The sequence below is a fragment of the Mycteria americana genome, chromosome 5, assembly GCF_035582795.1.
Source record: "Mycteria americana isolate JAX WOST 10 ecotype Jacksonville Zoo and Gardens chromosome 5, USCA_MyAme_1.0, whole genome shotgun sequence".
NCBI classification, from domain to species: Eukaryota; Metazoa; Chordata; class Aves; order Ciconiiformes; family Ciconiidae; genus Mycteria; species Mycteria americana.
Window position 1 is genome coordinate 26,549,014 of NC_134369.1, and position 20,192 is coordinate 26,569,205.

Sequence of the window (20,192 nt, forward strand, 5' to 3'; positions counted from 1 at the left end):
AGTCCATTTTATCTGTCAACTGTAGAAGCTATGGAAAAAAAATGACAGAAAATGACAACTTTTTCTAAGAATTAACACTGTTTTAAATGCCTTTGAAGGATGAGGGAGGAAAGGGGGAAATGGTTCTTTTAATGTGTCAGGGCTCTCTATTTGGACTTAGATAGGATCTAATGCATCCATACGAACAATGAGAACAATTATTCAATGACTTTTGATTTAACTTCCTTGTCCAGCTCTGGGACATTGCAAATGAAACTCAGCTGTTTCTTGATCGCACATTTGATATTAAATGGTGTTATATTTTGCTCAGTGCAAAGCAGAGAGTTACTAACACAGCAAGTCAGTTACTATGTATGTTCTCTGTAATACTCTGATCTTAGCAAAATTGAAGTAGATTTTATAAAAGAATCAGGTAAGGAATAAAGATAAAGCACACCATGGAAATGCTGTGCATGTCACTCTAACATATTCTTATACAACAGGACTGGACTTCAGTTAGGGTTGTGTATATACAGATTGGATCTAGCAATAAATGCAATTGCACAGTTAAGCTAAACTACATTTATCAGTTCTATTTAATAAGAGTTTGCACAGCCTGTACTATAGGACCGCAAAGTGATCATTCATCTTCTAGTCTATTCAAGCACACTGACATATAATCTAGCAACATAATCTTTGAAAAGGCAAACATAAAACCAAACTACACTAATTCTTTTTTATTTGAAAGACAGGTCTGATGAAATACATGATTTACTTTATGTTAGGAATCAACATTTTTTTAATGGTGTTCCAGGAGCTGAAGTCCGTGAGAACTGCAGCTATTGAGATTCTCCGACAAAGGCAGACTTTGTATGTAAACATGTTCAGATATAGGTTTAGTTGTCTTACCCAAAGAACCTAAGTTTAAGGGCTTCAGTTTATACCCTCTGCTATCACAGATAATGGTGGTAGCCAATTCCCATGCCTTCTGGAATACTGGCTATAAAGAAAATAGAAATACAAAGTCTGTAAAATTTAAATTGAGGATTCTTTGTCCCACGGCATTAATACTATGTATCCTTGTTCTTTGAAGAGAATTGGACCCAGAACGTCACTTTTTGCTTTTGGTCATGGTGCATAACAACTGTCTCTCATTTACTCACATCTCATTCACATTTATTCAAGAAGAATGAAACTAACTAGGGATAGCAGCTTACACTGTTTGGGTAAGTTTATTGGTAGCATGAGACAAAATACAATGATCTTTGAAAGGAAATTTAAATTTTAAAAAATAGTCATTTTTTAATTTCAGCTCTTTCAAAACATTGCAGATTAGGATTTTTAAAATATGTATACATTTCTACTTTGGCACCAACTTCCTGAGGGATGAGGAATGTTCAATTTAGTGTATTTTCCAACTGGTAACAGGAGCTTACTTCCTTCTAAAGAAGACTGATGTACTAATCATGTTTCAATGCAAGAATGTATCACTAATTAGAGTCAGCATTTTCCATTCACTTCTGTTGTATTTAGGCAATACTTGTTCCGAAGAATGTTCTAGTTTTTCACCCATATTTAGAAAACGTATTGTGTACCATGGTGAGATAGTCTGATTCCTGCCAGATATGAACAAAAAGGCAATACAACGTTAGATAATTTTAGTCATAATGATACCATTCAGTGGAATCACAGTTATGCAATGCTATGTTTTCACAGCATTCTGGAGTTGTGGTAGGATACTAATTTCTTGGCATTGCAGCACAATTATTTTCATTTATGGACTCAGAGAGTGGAGGGAAACCTGCTATGCTAAAATTCGAAGCAGTCCTTTAGCTTTCTACTTTCAGTCCACTGTTGCATGTACACTATTACCATAATAGTGGAACAACTGTTATTAGACAAGAGGCAAATCGGACAGATTTGAAAAAAATCGATGAACACTGTCAGGGATTTTTGGATGAAGAGTAAAGTAAGGGAGTATAGGGTATAGGAGAGTAATGTCTGAAGCACATCTGCTTTGTCGAATGCAAACCAAAGTAAAATGCAAAAAAGACTACCATCTTGTTCTCTTCATCAACTGGAGTTTATGCAGACATCTCTTAACCTAACACCCATCACAAAAATAAAGAAAAATACAGTATGTTTGGGAGATAGTGTGTCAATTATTTTCTTTAAATTCCTAGACAGTTGTGGCTCTGACTCATCCAATTTACTCAGTTTAATAAAATATGACACTGTGGGAGTAGCCTGTTGCAAAATTCACCATAACGATCTTCTGCCTCCAATGTGAGAAATTAATTCTGAACATGTGGACAATTTCTCCTTTATTTGGTTCATTAACTACATCTACATAACTTCTATCCTTATCACTCCAGCAACATGGAATTTAAGCCATGCACAAAACTTTGATAAGGAACTCTGAATTAGTGTAAACTTTTTTCAGGACTTTAAAAGAGGATGAAGTAATGCTAAGGGGGGGGGGGGGAAGGAATAACAAACTGAATAATTAGGAGATCAAGAAACAATTAAGCAATTAGCCAAAGCTATTCAAAGCACCTTTCAAAACAAAAAGACAAAGACTATGTTAAACACAATTCTTAAAAGATACTTAATGTGCCAAGTAAAGGTAAGCACACTGGTGATATCGATTTAGGTGTCTTAATTGTGTTGTTACCTCCACAGACAGCTCTAAGGAAAAAAAAAAAGGGGGGGGGGAGGGGAAGGAAGGAACCTAGCACTACATTTTTCCCCCACCAGACATCCGACTGAATTTCATTTTACTGCATTTGCGATTTATAAGCAGTGATTGTTATACAGGAACAGTAACACTGGAAACTGTGATAGAAACCTTAAATTCAGCCAAAGATCTGCTCTTGATAAGCCTTTCTCAAATAAATTGGTTTTACTCATCAGAGTATTTCTAATTCAGTAGGAGACATGCCTTCCTATGCAAACTCACAGTAACTGACAATGTGAGAAATCAAGATATCACCAAGCCCTTTGGTTGTGCTGGGAGGTTCCTAGGGGCAGGTTGGTCACAGTAAATTGACCTTAGCTGTGAATTTCACTTTCCTCCTGAAACCCTGAATGTCTTGAACTCTGAGTCACATTTCAAAGTCCACATACTCTCCCAGGCCCTCTATCTGCTCATTTGCTGATAGGGGATGGGGATGAGCGTCTGCATAAGTAGAGGGTAGGTTGAAAGGAGATGACTGGATATAAGAGAATTCATTACCATTTCAAAAACAATACATGACAACAGTTGCAGGTTTGCAATGACTAGATAAGCAAATACAACATAAAAGAAGCAAAGCAAGTATTGTCATGACTATATACATCCCACAAAAGTTAAGGTTAGCTGCATCAGGTCCTAGCCCTTAACACAGCTAAAATTCTTACAGCCACTTGCAGATATATATTATACTTGGCAATTAGCTGTCTAGATCTTTGACACTGAATTGGTCCTAACCTTCCACTAAGACAAACTAAATAAATCAGTTCCCTGGGTTCAAGAAAAAAGGAAATCTATATATTCATGAGGCACTATAGAAACCTTTCATCCAGCAGTGGGAAGTGGTTCATCTACTAAATGCACAACAAATTGACACATCAAGAAGTCAAATGGAAGCAACCAAAGTTGTGAATTATGACAAAAAGAACTTTATAGATTTAAAGCTTGTGAACCTCTGCAACATTGACAGAGTAGGTAAAATTTCAGTGTCCAGGGAAAAGAGAGTTTGGGCACTGTGCTTTTCAACCATTCCAGTGTATAAACTGAAAATAAATGAATAATAATTTCAGTGTAAAATATGTAGAAAGCTTGAATAGGTTTTACATGAATACTCCTTATTCACTTGGTTAGAGCTAGAATATCGAAGTGATATTTGAATAAACTTGTGTTTGCATGTATTTACTCTTAAGAGTAAAAATGTCAGGCCTGTGATCTTGCTTAACTTTAAGGAAGGAATTGTTTGTTTGTTTGTTTGTTCAATTCAATTTATGCCTGAGCTAAAATAAATCAGAAGGAAAAAAATCACTAAGAGTCTGAATATGAAATAGTTAGCAGTATCATGAAATTGCTGGCAGATCAGGAAAAACCTTTCTTAAGAATGGAAGGATAAGAAAGAAGTTTTTGACCTATGTCTCCAGAATTGTTTCACTAATGAAATATTTAAGGATGAAAGATGTACATGTTCTTTCTTTTTCGTCTCTTACTCTGCACTGAAACACTGTGTTTTATGTATGGTGATACTGATTGCAATAAAAATTGTGCTTAGAAAATGCCTTTTATCCAAGGATCTTTTGTGCAACTGAAAGCTTAAGTTCACAAAACCTCTTCTTAAATCCCACTCCCACTTCTTAAATTATATTAAACTGTTTTTTATGTCTGAACTCTTACACATAGAGAGTTCTGGCTACATAAATTGTGCAAAGATGTGTCCTGCAATATGCAAAAGTCATTCCCCTTAAGTTACAAAGAAGTAAAATGGAGCACATAGAGTCTGTGTGTTGTTTCAGACAATGAGTCAGAGGCCACACTAAGATCAGAGTCAAAGAATCTCTAGTGGTGACCACTACAGTACACAAGAGTGTCCATTCTATGATATTTAAATGTCTCTCCTAATTGTATTTTTCCTTTAAAAGGTATCATTTGAAATGGTAGAGGGGGAAAGATGTGATACAAGATCTGATATTTTTTTCTTGCTTCTGGGAGGTGGGGAACATTTTCATTACTTATTTTGAAAAAAACTTATTCATTCTTAAACCTTTCTCAAAGCAGTTACTTTTTTACCTAGCTGCCATATAGTCAATGTTATGATTCTTCTGAGATCTACATGACTAATGTGTGGACATTTCTATCCCCCTCCTACACAGAGAGATATATGGAAGCATGTGTTTTGCTAAATATTATTTCCCTGCTATTTTTCTATAATGCAACCACCTGTGCAAAGAATCATCACTTTAATATGTCATAAGGCCAAATGCACTCCAAAACTTTCAAGGGCAGTTTACCCTCTTAAACACATATACATACACTTAATATGAATACATAGCTTTAGTAGTGGAAGTAGTTCAACTCATACCAGTGAAATTAATCTGACAGCTCCTCTGGTACATTTTTTCCTCAATGTAGAATTTGCTTTCATTTCAGCGAGGCTTCATTCTGGTCTATAGCTCCATCTGCATGGAAAAGCTGGCAAGAACAGCATCATATCTTGAAAGCTTTTAACTTTTCATTTAAAAGAGCTAGAGAAATGCTCAGAAACAGGCAACTGTTAGCTTTGCTCCAGTCCCCAGACACCTTTCTCAATTGCCATGATCATTCAGTGATAGTCCCAGTCTTCAAGAGACCTCTGGCACCAAAGGTCTCTTTGGAAGCTCTGCATGAGAAAAAGAGCTTCTGAACTCTGCTGCCACTGGGAGGGCATGAGCTATTGACAGACAACCTCCATAAGAAACTCTAGTCAAAGAGTGAGGAGCAGCCCAGCCAAAGTTCATTTTCCTAGTAAGCAAACTGAATCCATGTTGGCCTCTGGAGTCATTTGGCTGGTCCCATGGTAGGTCAATGGTTTGAGAAGTGGTTAAGTGAACCTCTGACAAGGGAATTTGGGGAAGAGACTGGGAGAGAGAAAAGAGAAAAGGACCATCCCAGACAGTGTCTGCTAGACTTAGGCCTTGTTTTTCCAACTCCCAAATGGTCACCTGTTGTAATAACTTAATGGAACAATGATGCAAAATTTTAGCTACACTTAATTAATTTCTTATTTGATTTAAAATGTAAGGAATGAAACATTGCATAAAGCATGCGCAAGAAAATGAGGGATATGTAAGAGAAAGGTGCGTCGTGAAATTACAAAACACTGGAGGAGCTGAGAGTACAAATAAAAACATTATAAGAAAATTATCCTAGATTATCAATTTGGTAGGATTGCAATAGTAGGGGAAGTTACTGGCTTCTGTAGGAGCTGTAAGGGAGCAGTAAGGGACATGTAACCTCCTTCCTTGAAAATCCATGACCATACTGAATGGAACATACACGTGGAATAACAACTGAAGATTAAGGTAGGGTATGAATTTTCAAAATGCTGATTACTACACTGACTACCCAGACAGACATTCTTAGTCAGTATTAACAGTGCTTTTGTATAATGTAACCTAACATGCAGTAGCTATGCCAGCACTCTTGGTGCAAGCTCAGTGCAGGTTAGTGTGTTATACTCGTGCCATCTACATGAACAATTTCTCCCATAAGCAAGCACATGAGATCACTTAATTTTTATAATCCCTGCAAAAGTAAGATTATCTATCCAATGCCAGGGTACAGTAAAGAGTGCAAAAATGAGCACAATATAGAATAGAATAGCAAGGTCAGAAGTATAACCTTGTCTCTAACCTCATCCTGAGCTTCCTAGAATTAAGAATATTTGAAAGGTCAGCAGGCTTTCTGTGGTCCCTGCAGTACTGAAAGGGGATGACTCCCTCTGCAAAGGATTCAAGTTCCCACTATCTTGTATACAGCCATTTCCACCTATGTTAGGAGAGCATAAAATACACACTTCCATTTGTGTATTGTCTGAATTCCAGCATCACTCAGTGATAAATGACAACACAAGCCACAGGGAGAATCAAGCCTAATAAGTCTTAGTTTTCCTTTGGATACACTGACACAGTAACTCTGAACAGCATTTCATGAAGCCACATTACTAGAAGAATATGTCCTATTATCTTATTCAGTGACAGCCTAAACAGTAATAAGGAGACAATTAAACTGAGTATCAAAGAATATACTATTATTTTACATTTTCTTTAGCTGCAGTTGATATATACAGCATGGGTGGAGAGCAGTAAGTAACAGAAGGAAGTTTTAAGATGAAAAAGAAAGTATGATTGTTACAACCTGTCACTTCAAAATATGCCTCTTGCACACCAGTAGTGCTGAAGTATCACAGACAGAGAATGCACTCTGGAAGCACTAATTAGGTCAAGATCTCTTAAGACTTGCAATTTTGGTGAGTTTTTCAGAAAAGGTGAAAGAAATAAGGACTGGATATCTCAACACATAGAATCTGTTTATATCTGTTTATTAATTTATAGTTGATAGAAATTGGATATAGTTACCTCCAAAGGAATGTCCCTTGCTACCTCAGAGAATACTTTCTCACAGTCCATGACCTCTCAGGCTAACTACATTTAGCTGTAACAATGAAATTGCCCACTACTCCAGGACAGCTCCTGAATGCAAGAAACACAGGTTACACAAAAAATTGACTTGGACTATGAAACATGCCATGAAACTCAAAACTTAACAGAGAAAGTGAACACCAACCTCACCTGTAAGTATGAAATATGTATCTTTGTTTTAGATTTCCATCAGTAATTTTTTCAGAAGAGTTTAGAACAAACCATGTCCAAGAAATCTGGTGAAGAGTAACAGGAAATACAAGAAGACAGCCCACTGAGACTGCGTATAATTGCAACCTACACTACCTAAAGCTATTATGCAGAGAGGCAGGGTCAAGCTTACTTCATTCTTTCCTCTTCTCTGTCTTCCCAAACCAAGTACATTCATTAGCAAAACAAGTAAACAAGTAAAATCAAGTCCCCAAATGGCATTACTTTATGAAGAAAGAAAAATACATTTCTAGTCTAAAATGCTTAACAACCATTCACAGCAAGAAAAAATGTGGACAGAGCAATGTTTAGTGGTCTGTAAGCAGAGAGAAACAGAGAAGGATATACCAACTTTGACACCTCTATATTTAGTCCATCTCAGACTTAGAAAGAAGCCTGGCACCAAGACAAGCTATCGCAGAAGTTCATATCTAGATTCATATCAGGAAGCCTAAGCTAGAAAAAAGCTCTGAGACAATACATCTGAGCGGGTTTTGATCTAGGTGTTGAAATCCCATGTCAGCTTAAACGAATTGACTTTTTCAGGCTGGAGGCCCACATTGCTGATAAGCCAGTGTTTCAGAGGTACAACACCCAAAGCTTGCAAATCTCTCAACTATGAAGAGAACTATGAAGGAGGCAGAAGCTTGATCACACAAATAAGTTAGTGGATGGGCTACTGAGTGGATGAGTAAATACGCACGGTGAGTATTTGTTCACCCTCAGCACAGACTTCAAAATTAATCTCTATAAAACATTTCAGATTTGACAAATTAACAGATTTCAAAAGACATTTTTCCCACTAACCAGATAGAAGTCTGAGGTACTGAGATTGAGTCAGAGTACTGCCACAAAGAAGCAGATCACTCAAAAACTTCTTGGGCCTTTGGCTAACAATCTCAGCAGAGAGGGAATGGTGGACTGGGCAGTGAAATCCTTTGGAGTGTTCTGTGCATTGCAAGCTAGACATGTTTGTTGATGACAGGATTGGAAGTTTGGTTATGAATGCCCGCGCTACATTCCTTCTACCTGCAGAATCACAGGCTGAGGGTACAGGGACCTCAGAACCATCTACTCTGCCCTTCTGAATTTCACAATATACAAAACACAATAACGTGTACTTCACTACAACAGTCTTCTACAAAGGCATCCAGTCTGTGTACAGGGACTCCAAGAGATAGAGAACATACAACTTGTCCAAATAATTTAAAAAGTAGTGAATTATTTTCACCATTAAAAATCTACCCTTAAATTCTAATCTGAATTTATGAAACCTCAGCTTCCATCTATTGTTTCTTCTTAGAATTTTTGTTGCTATATTAGAAAACATTTAAACATCTATTTTTTCCCCCATATACTAATCACATCAGTTGTCAAGTTTCTTAATCAATAGACTAAAGTTTGAGCACTGAATTTTTCCTTTTTGTTTCAGGACTTAGTATTTTTCTGTCTTTTTTTCTTTCTTTTCAACATAATTTTCAAAATGTGGACAAATTGAAGTGTAAACAGCATTCCAGTTTTCCCATTGACATTGTTAAAAACACTATTTTATTTCTCTGCTTATTTATCCAATGGTACAACATAGTCTTTCTTAACACTATCACTGTGGGAGCTCAAGTGGAATTTCTTGCCTGTTATGATCTCAATTCCTTTTCAGACTTGCTTTTACAGATGAATGTCCCTCATTCTGAAGGTATAACCTGTACCTGTCCTTCTTATATATAATATTTTGCATCCAATATCACTCTGCACAACTGTCTTATTTCACTCTGCACACTGCCAATACTTACTGTTGCAAGGAAAAACTTCTCCATTCATGTGATTTAAGTCACATCACTATAACCAACAACATGTAATTAACCGACACTCACTGCCAGCCCAAGATCAGCAATACAACAGATAAACCACAATACTAGATACTTAGAAAATGACAATAAACACCTAAAAACTTCTAGACACCCCGATATAATTAATCCTCCAAAGTAATATCACTCAGATATTCTCACAGGCCATGTGGGTTACAAGCACATCCCCACTTCTGGGAGTGCAGGCTCCCCTACTTGCTCACTCCTCCTCTCGAGACATGGATGGTCCAGCTATCTGTGGTCCCATGCTATCTGCTAATGAACAGGCTGGGAAGAAAGCACCCACAGTTCATGCACACACTCACAAAGTGGGGGTCCCTGCTTGTTGCACCCTGTGTGGTCACTCTACTAGCTGGATTCTGGCTCTCACAGTATCCAGTGCAGAGGCATCTCGGTCATACCAAGCCAAAGGTTGTAATGAAATTGGGCAACATCTGGCAGTGTCAAACAAGTTTTTTTGCTCTGTTTCTCTCGCCTGCCCAGCCACTCACACTTAAAATTTTCATGCTTCTTTTATACTTTTTTCCAAGCTTTGTTTCAGAAGTTTTTTGTTTGGTTTTGGTTGTTTTTTTTTTTTTTTTAGTTTGGGGGGAGTGTTTGTTTAAATTCTCCTCTTTAGCATTATCAGTTTGAGGAAATGCCCTCTCAGTTAGCTCAGTTATCTTATTCACGCAGTTTACCCTCACATTCCAATCCTAACAGCCATTCTTATCTAGGTCATTTTACCAACTGTGAGCCCTGCACTTATGTTAAGTGTAATTTTCTGTCAATGACCTGTCTAGATCGTTGAAACAAATATTGTAAAAAGTTACAATATCACTATAATCCATTCAAACATATTTCCCCACAATACTTAGTTTTGAATATCTGACCAGTACTACTAAGCTACTTAAACTTTGAACTACATAGGATACTTAAGTGCACTATATTTTCATAGTAACTTCTATCTACCAACCTTGCAGTATCATCAGAGTCAAATTGGTAGAAAATACTTCCTGTAATACTATACTATTGCCATTAAATATTTCCCCTGCCTTAATTCTCTATCAGCTGAATCCTATGTTGGATTTTCTGTTATTTTGCCTAAAATTTATGTCGGACTAGATTACCAAGTTCATTGCACTTGTATCATTGGAATGTTTTCTAGATATATACTCTGGAGTACTCTTTGGAAAAGTATAACAGGACTGTTGATTTTAAAATATTTATCCCTAATAGATGTTTTCCAATATCCTTTCACTTGCTTTTTCTTTTCATGATAAGAATTTTTAATCATGATTCTTCCAGATACAGAATAGAAATATTAATTGAATAAATCTGTTAGTTCTGCATCACTCTGTTGATGTGCCAATAACTCTTCATAGGATGCCTCCAATAAAAGCAGCAATAAGAACAGCAATAGTCCCTCATTTCTGATATATTCTAAGCCCACCACCCAACCTCAACATTTCTCTCCTATCAGATCAATTGTATTCATTTTATACCTTATTTTTTATGGGGGTTGTTATCTGTTTTCCTCTTTTTTTTACCTACTATATACTAGTTTGTTTTGATTTTGGTTTAATTGTTAAATTTTGGCTTCATTTTCCCTTGTATCAAAGACAGAGTCATAGCCAAATGTCAACTCTTTTATGATTTGGGTTTTTCTCTGGCAAAACAATATATTCCTAGAAACTGTGCAGTTTATATTCCCAGCCTTCTGTTTATATGCTCTCTCCAATGAATTTTTCTCATAATTTTCCTCAGGTTTAGAAGATAGGTCTTTCTGAAGCAGAATCATTGTCTGCATTTTATCTTCCATTTGCTATAGGCAATCATCAACTTCATCTTTCTTTGCCACAAAAAAATCTTATCTAAATGATGCTTTAAATCAGATGCAATACCTTTTGTGATAGGAAATTATTATCTGTATTTCTCTGCAACTCTTAATGACATTTTACTTCTGCTGCATGAGATTTTCATACATATCCCCAAAACTGAAATTTCCCATTAAAAATACATTTTTTTTTCTACATGTTATGGAAAGTTACTTAAGCACTAAGTCATCCTCTGCTATGGTTTGATTCAGTAGTCTTTACCAGATACCTCCAGGCCTTTACTTAATGTATATAACTCAGTCTTCAGGGACAGAATACTCAGTGAAATGTACATTACAGAAAGAGGGATATCAACATGAACATTCACTGAAGGTGAGGTTTTTCGACCTCTTTCCAGTTGAAAAGAGAAATCCATTATGGTTTTAATTCCCTGCACCATATACAGTCAAAATTCACACAGGCGTTAAATGCAATAAAACTCTTATTGAAGTAGTAGACTGTGCACTGCATATGAGCAACCTGAAAGGCTAATGGGGTCACCATCCTTCCCCTTTAGTAGCAGTGTCATCAACAACCCTAACAAAAATGAACCTTGGTTCTTTAAAAGATGTAACAAATATAAAAGCTTGCCTCTGGAAACATAATATATAACCACTTGTAGAGGAACTTGCCTGTCCAATAAGGGCTCACAAATAGAGTACTGGCAGAGAAAATTATTGTAAAACCAAAGAGCTAAGTAAAAAACCCTTAACACAACATGTATGCCCTTTGGCAAAGAAGCTTATGGAATTTAATACATTTTTGAGCACTTCATTTGAAACTTGCATGTATTGAGGGAGGGAAAACTATGGTTCCTTAACTTAACCCTTTTCTGTCCTTGTAGATCCTCTTCTGTAGCCTTTAAAAGGTAAACTATAACATTTTTTGTAAAACTAATTATAACATGTCACAATATTCAGTTATTGATGTGACTAGTCAATGCATAGAGATTACACTATCACCAATTTCTCCTAGCCATGACTGAGAATTCAGCCCTAAAATATGCCATTTTACGAAATATCTGGTTTTGTTAATATAGATTGAGGTTTTGCTGTGGCAGTAACAAGGGCCAGATTGCTTAATTAATCCATCAATTATTACATTATACACTGATGAAAAAGAAGCATTAATACCTGGAATATCATCAAGGACTGCAAAAGGAATATGGAACATTTAGAATTTTAGAAGTTTATGGCATATTAATTAAAAATAGTATTTGGATCAACTTTTTATGTCTGTAAATATAAATGCTTAGCCTATTGTTTATTTCTGGAACTAAACCAGGTTTTGTACTTCATTTAGGAGAAGGAAAAAAGTAAAACAAAAAAACCCACAGAGCAGGATCAATCCTGCTGAAGTAATTACTAAAGCTCCAGTTGAGATTAGTTGGAGCAGAACTGGGTTTATCTTTGCACAATGACGGGAAGAGAAGAGTAAGAAATGTAAAAGGAATGAACCTGGTTGCAGGGAAGAGTTACTACAGAACCGACTAGCTCATACATGTTACAGTGCTGCATTAGAACAGAAAAATGGGTATTACTGAATAAAAATCAAAACAATCCTTTTAATTAATTCTCTGCAAGACAGAATTCTCACTTATACCAGTTTACAGAGAGACTGTCATCCCAGCCTCTTCCACCTGTCCACTAACGGTTGGTTTTAGAGATTAAAAAGAAAGTAAAATGTTGGTCTATAGCTGATGAAGACCCAATAAGGATGAAACTTTCATCCCTACCTCCCTGCTTCAAATTCCAGTCAAGACAATGGAATCTGATGGGCTTCAGTAATTTGATGAGCGGGCAGTAGCACAGTTCATGAGAAGTGAGGTAAGTACCTCCCATCCCCATCACAGCTGGCCACCTTTTTTGCCATCTCAAAGATGCTGGGGAAAGTTCAAGGTACATGAACAGAATTAGTGCCTGCTTAAGGTCTTAAGACAGTCTTTTGCTTAAGATCATGACTGAGGTACAATGATAAGCAGTGTGAGGAAACCTGCACTGTTATCTCTCCTTCTGTACTCCCCTCATTGATAAACAGGCTCTTTATGTGCTTGGCTTTATTTCCTGTGTAATGTGGCATGTCAGTGAAGAGATTATTGACATGAAAGTGAAGAAAGGTTTGTAAGCAAAAATAAAATGTGCTAGAGATCTGAACTACACTAATACTTTTTGAAAATTACTACCACAGGTTTTCAGAATTAGGTGTGACACTTAGAGCAATCATTCTTATATGTATAGTGAAGGAAAAGCACCAACTCCTGGGCCTTTTAGAAGTCAGTTCATACTATACTGTCCATACAAACATGAAAAGAAACCACATCCATATTTCTGAGGATTATTTTAATGCACAGGACTGTATGGATTCCATAGCTGTCACCTGAAAAGAGATCCCTCAAACACAAAGAGCATTACTAAATGCTCTGAGTTGCTGCTGGTTTGCAGACAAAAATTCATTCATTTAACTTATCTTGCTGTGATACTTCCGAGTAAGCTTTATCTAGTTGCATGTGAAACCATTGTTGCTGGAGTGTTTTTTGCTTTGTTTTCGGGTTGGTTGGTTTCTTTTTTAATTCTCCTGGTTTCCTGGTTATATTGCTCCCCCGCAGTCCTGACATAACAAGTACAAGCTCTGCAGCAAATACTATGGGAGATTTTATTCAGTGGTCTGATGCTGCCTCTCTCCCTTTCACAAGCAGCAAGGGTAAATCTTGTCTCAGCACTGTGAAAACAGAATTTCAAGAGTTCTTACAGTGGTGTTAGTATTTAAATTTACAGAAGCTCTGGTATATACCTGAAATGCATTATAATCTGTCCAAGGAATAGATTCAGTCCTGGGAAGTTCATTGTTGTTTCTAATTGTCAGCGACTGCTACACTTTGCTTGCCTGCAGCTATCCAATTAACATATAACCGCTACACAAAATATTGTAATATGCTTGATGTCCTAACAACAAGAGCCTCACACTCCACTTCTATCTAACAATTTCCTCTTAATTGGGTTTCCAACATATTAGCAAATGACGGGGAAGAACATACAAACAGACATATGCGAACAGGTAACGCAGACTTCAAACATCTTTTCCTATTCCTGTGCAAAGTTCTGTGGAGATACCCCTGGTTGTTGTGTATATCAAGAGAGAGAAAAACAGAGAGAGGAGGGAAGAAAAGCTCAACTCCAGAAGTGGAAAACATGTAACTTGTGCCCTGAGATATTGCTATGGCAACATTTAAACAATGAACAGAAAGCCCTGCAGGATTCTGCTCTCGCTTCCTTGGATACCAAATGTAAATCCTGATTCTCTTTTATTGTGAGCGTGCACAAGCGTCTGATTTTTGCCTTTTCCTCTAACAGATAGCAAAGTAGCCAGGCCCCCTACCAGGAACTATGTGTTAATTCACTACCAAGTATTGCAGCTTGTGAATATGCAATTAAAACACATCACTAGCACACTCGTCTCCCCTCTTGTGTTCCCATTTCTGTCTCCCAAGAGAAAAAATGACTGTGATACTACAGCTAAATAACAGGTACCCTTCTTTTCTGAATAAAGTCATTAAATAAACCACTCCAAAATGTCACAAGCCGAGCCCCAATGTCTTCTGCCATTACAGGAAGCAGAGGCAGGATCCTTTCTAAGGGCAGCTCCTTGCCCACGCTGCTAGACTTGAGCACACTGCAAGGCTGCCTTCCAGACCACCGTGGCTCCTACTATTACTAAATCCTTCTCATCTGGGTTGTCCTGCAGGGGCAGCACTTTAGAACCGAACGAGCCTTGATTTTCATTATCATTTTCATAGAGCAGCTGGCAAGGGGATGGATGAGGATGCAGAAGGGGGGCCCCTGCTAATAGTAGCACAAAGTCCAGTCAGCTTGACTACTCTAGAAATGACTTGGTGGGTGCTAATTGCATTTCTTCAGAGTAATTTTCCTCCCAGACTGCAAGCAGCACTAATTCCAGCACCATTCTCTCTCTCCTTGTTCCCTCACTAGCAATCAGAAAAAAAGGGATATCTCCAAGCAAAAGTAAAGGCATACTGTCAAGACTGAGACGGAGGCTCTTGCACACTGCTGCTGTGCACAGTGCACTCCTTCAGTGAATATATTGCAACTTCACTCTTGGACAGCTTGGCTTGTGAGTACCAGCACCAAGCTCTCTCAAAATGTGCTAAAATCCTGCCCTGAGCCCCATTCAAAATCTTCCTGTCTCATATTGCTACAGCAAAAATCTTCATGTGAAACGGGAGACAGCTTTTTAGGTCACAGGCAAATAATTTTAAAGCTTATATGTAGGAAACCATGGCAGCATCTCAGGAATCCATTTCTTTTCCTCCAGTCCCACACGACTGCCTGTATTGGCTCACATCTAGAGCATTCTTTCTTGGGTCTCACCCAATCTGAAAGTCCATTTTTCACTTGTCAGTGCTATCAGGCTAGGAGATATTGTGACACAAAATTTGCTGCTCCAGCAAACTGAACCTGCTCCTATTCTAGATCAGTGCAAATCATTCCTGACATGTGAAAAGACATGGACAAGCTACCCCCTTGCATTACTAACCTACAGTTTGCCAAGAATACCTGAAGTTTGAGGTGCATGATCTCTGACCTTCTGGAGAACAATTAGAACAAATGGAGCCAGACCCTCCAATATAACTTTCTATTTCCTTCTGTACAGGCATTTGGTGCCTAAATATACACATAATGGTTCCATGTACAGGGCCAAAATCCCAGCTGCTGGGGTCATTACCAAAAAGATTGTTCATGGTTTGACGAGGAGACAGCCTGCAGGACCAGCATGTGCTGCTGAATGATACACCTGTGATCAGGCACATGCAAGGGAAGTAGCAGAGACAGCCAGCTCTTGCCTCTGCTTGAGATTTGTTGCTCCTCATTTAGCTGGATGTTTGGATTGACGTTTTTGGCCATTTATTTTATGATCAGCCCTTTGGGATCTGGATAAGCTCCAGCACAAATGTTGAAAAATGTTATACTCGTTCCCACTTTGAGATCGAATGAGTTAAAATCTGGGTTGTTCCATGTGTCTTTTGGCTACTGTATTAAGTGAATGATTCACTGAAGTGTGAAAATGTTGCCTCTTTAGAAGCAGACACGCATCCCTAGCTTTTTAACGTTGACAAGGTTTGCCTATTTCAGCCCAAACTGGTGGCTAAATTTTCCCAATGCTTCCTTATCACATCAAGAAAATCCTCCTGCTAGTTATTGTACAAAATGAATGACAACAGAAAGCTGCCATAGGTGCCTCAAAACCTGCAGTTGCTCTATCAAATTTTCTGTTTATGTGTTCACTTGACAGCAATCCAGGGAAAAGCTTGGAGATGCCTTTTCCTTAGCCAGCTTCTTTTTCCTTCAGTAATTACTGAGCAGCAGCTTAACATAAATTTAGCTGCTCTGTTACTGCAACTGCTGATGTAAGTGTAGCCCACAATAGGGCACAGACTTATAACGATACATGAAGGAATGGAGAAGAGAGTTTTGCGCTTATTTTCAGGTGCTGACAAACTTATTACCCACTTAGTGTCCCACCAGGAAACATGTGTCCAGAGAAATAAATGAGGCTAAAGCACTTCATACTAAACCAATTTAGCTATACTGAGAAAGATGAGAGTAGTCGGAGCTGGAAGGAACAATTTTTGCTGTGCCTGATTCCTTCTTTTTCTAAACACAACAGCACAAAGGTGATTTGTTCTGATTTGTTCACGTGGCCAAACAAAAACTCCCAGAGATTTCCTTAGCAGAATTGCACCCTAAATCTTAATCCTTTACAAGTAGCCAATGTTTAACAGGCATGACCTCCAAACAGAAGTGCATGGGACACATTTGAGAGGCAGAAGATCTCATTTCCATTATGCCAAAAGATTCAGGATGTTTAGATGAAGTAACAGTAGTGATATGAGTGAATGGAGAAAGGGGGAAAAAAAGGAAGATGCTAATACTTATTTATGTATTTATCCAGGGAAGTTAGAGCTCTGGTTTGTATTGTTTCAGGCAGGAAGCTTGTGAAGAGGGAAATGCTGCCAGAAAAAAAACATTAAAATCTGGCTCTACCAACACCTCTCCCATCTCTGCCTTCTCTCCCCTCCTCCAGAATATTGCAGCTAGAGAAAAGTAAAACGAGTGGCAAAGCTAGTTCTGCACCTTGCCTGCCAAAAAATATCCATATCTGTTCAATGGCTCATTTAATTAGCTGTTTCTCTCTCTCCTTCTCCTCCAGTTTTGGCCTAATACTTTCAGCTGGAGCCTCTACATGTGAAGGCCAAGGCTGAGGAGGGCAGAGGTGAGGGAGGAGAGAAGGGGAAGAAAGAGAAGGAAAACTCCCTATCTACAAGCTAAGCAGTCATGCCAGGAGAGGGGACGGAAGTGGCACTCTTACCCACAGAAAAACAAGGACCTCTGTTTTAAACACCATGTTATCCTCCCTTTATTCCACACCCCCACACCACATTTCTCCAGGAAGGGAGAGACATTTACTGGTCTGTTACACACCATTGCTAATCTATGAACCCCACCATCTACAAGGCACTTTTAAATTATTTTCATTATCAGCATAATAACAAAAACCTCCTAACACCACAGTATCCTCTCACTGCTTGTCAATCAAAGTAAATCTCCTTCAACTGCCATGAAAGTCCTATGGGAGCCTGAAGGATTCACCACAAAATCACAAAGAATTTCCTAGGAGATCTGGAGGGCACGGGTGGCGAGTACAGCAGTTTCCTAAACTCCCCTTTAACAGAAGAATGTCCTCTCTCTGTTACTGCTTTTTCTTAGTAATGGAGTGTACACCATGCCATTTATCTCAGAGCTGCCTCTTCGAAATCCATTAAAACCCCTTGTCCTACACCCCCCCACTCCCGCCAAAAGCCATCCTTCACCTCCCTGCTTGACTATAAAATTTTCCTGTTAATACACCATATTGATCTGCAATATCAGACTGGATGCCAGGATTTCAAATCAGAGCCTTTCTCTATTTTAAACACTTACTAAATAAATAAATAAACCTCCTCCATGCATTCAGTTCTATGCAACTTGCATCCGTTTGTACAGACTGGGCAATCAGGCAGCACCCCCCACTCACTGCAGGGGCTTTCTCAAAAGATTTCTTTGTTAGTGAACATTTACAAATGCTATAGAGCCACGCAGGCAGGCATCTGCAACATCCTAGCAAGGCTAGAGTTTTACTAACAGGAATATTTGAGCTACTGTGAGAATTCAGTTCTGTCTTCGTTCCTTCTCTTCTCCCTTCCCAACCACCCCGCTCCAGCCATTATCAAAATCCAGTCAGATTCTTTATTCAGATGGGGGTAAAGACCAAGAAAAGAGGGATAAGGAGGAAAGAAGAGAGGCAATGGAGCATATTTCCTTTTCCAAAAAATAATAAAATGGGAAATGTACTTACTGTATCCTCAAAGACTCTCCAGATGGAAATCCGAGTGGTTATGAAAAACCAGGGTGGGGGAGGGGTTAGAAAACTATTTCATTTCAGCAACCAAATCAAAATTAAAAACAAGAAAGGAAATAAAAATAAAGGATATCCAATTGCAATTTCCCAGCAATTTCAGTCCATACAGGTGCCAATCCAACCCAACACTGCTGAACTCTCCCCCTCCGGCAATTTTGCTTTCTTCTTCTCTGTCCTTTATTTTCTCTGTGGCTTTCAAGTTTTCTCCTTAAAATTGCTGTAGTGGTAACATTGATGTTTGCCTTCACTGGAGAAGAATGGTTTAAAATAAAAGGAAAAAAATAAAAATCCTTGCAGAGGATGAATGGTCTTTCTCCTTTCTGAAACTTTTCATTCCACTGTGGATCCTTTGCCTAGTTTCCTTTTTCTGAGGTTTTCTGCCTCTCTGGCTCCACTGCTCTCCATTGCTCGCTATTTGTTTTTCCTCTGGAGAGCAGAAAGGGCTGTATTTCTTTTTAAGCAACCCTCCATCTGTATTCTTTTAATGTAATTTTGTTGTGACTGTTAAGATCCAGGTCTTGCCAGGCAATTTTCTTCTTCCCCCTTCTTTGCTGCACTATCAATTATCCAATCCGTGTGTCTCCACATTAGAACAGGGATTCCCATTCTTCTTTTTCTTTATCCCCACACGCCTTTAGAAAAGAATCTCCTTTTGCATTTAAATATTTGTGTCTGTCAAAACAATAAATTTTAGTCTCTCTCCCCCCTCTCCAAAGATCTGATTAGATTTCCAATCACAACCCAGTGCGCAATTGGATTTTTGATTTCAGCAAGAAGCCAGCAATCCACAGCATCAGCACCCTCTCCTCGCTTCAAACTCCACGTTATATCCTTTTGCCTTCCCTCCAACTCCTCTGCATTTTCATAATCTCACATTAAATGGAATGAAGAAGGGAGGGAGTAGAAAAAAATTCAAGGTTCCCACCAGCTGTCAAGAATAAATCCATCCCCGTGTTATTTTTTAAACACTTGGGATGGGTGTTTTTAACGCCCACTCTCCCCTTTGCCCCCCACACTTTTCAAAATCTTTCTGATGTTAAAACTCCCCCGATGGGGCACAAATGAAGCCCGGGGAGGCGTGATTTGTCCTCTTAGCTGTAAATTTCACAAGCACCCTTTCTTTTCATTTCAGCTTCCTCTCCTTTTGTCCAGCAGCTATACAGATCCAGCAGCACCAAGACGGATAAACTTCTGTTTCTTCTTTGAGAAGAGAGAGGGAAAGAGAGAGGAAGGATAAAAGCTCTCCAGTCTCTGCCTCCCTTTTCCTCCCTTTCTCTATTTCAATGCAGGTCTGATCTCATTTCCAAGCTCAGCCTGGTGTATTTCAGATCTACAAGTTGGATTTCCCTTCTGCACAGCAGTGAGTTAGTCTCCCATCTTCTTCCACATGCCAGTTATCTTCACCCTTTTCTTCCTTCCTTCCTGCCTTTCTCCCTTCCAAGATGACACATTCCCAGGAGCACAGCCGCTTCTTTCAGTTTTTAGTTTCATCCCTGAAATGCATAGCCCTTTGCACAGCCGAAACCCTTCCTCCCTCCCATTAGCTTCAGCTTGAATTCTCCCTGTGTGTGCATGTACGTACGCATGTGTGTATATATCCAGTTCCTGACAGCTGCTGCTGTTGCTG

The 20,192-nt window shown here is 38.5% G+C and overlaps 1 protein-coding gene across 1 annotated transcript in view; it reads right to left on the reverse strand.

Moving 5' to 3' along the window:
- Positions 1-19,456, reverse strand: part of LRRC4C (leucine rich repeat containing 4C) — a 92,933-nt gene extending 73,477 nt beyond the window's left edge. The window contains exon 1 of the mRNA XM_075501480.1: positions 18,503-19,456. The gene's annotated coding sequence lies outside the window, so the exon portion shown is untranslated. The remainder of the gene's footprint in view (positions 1-18,502) is intronic.
- Between the last annotated feature and the right edge of the window lie 736 nt (positions 19,457-20,192).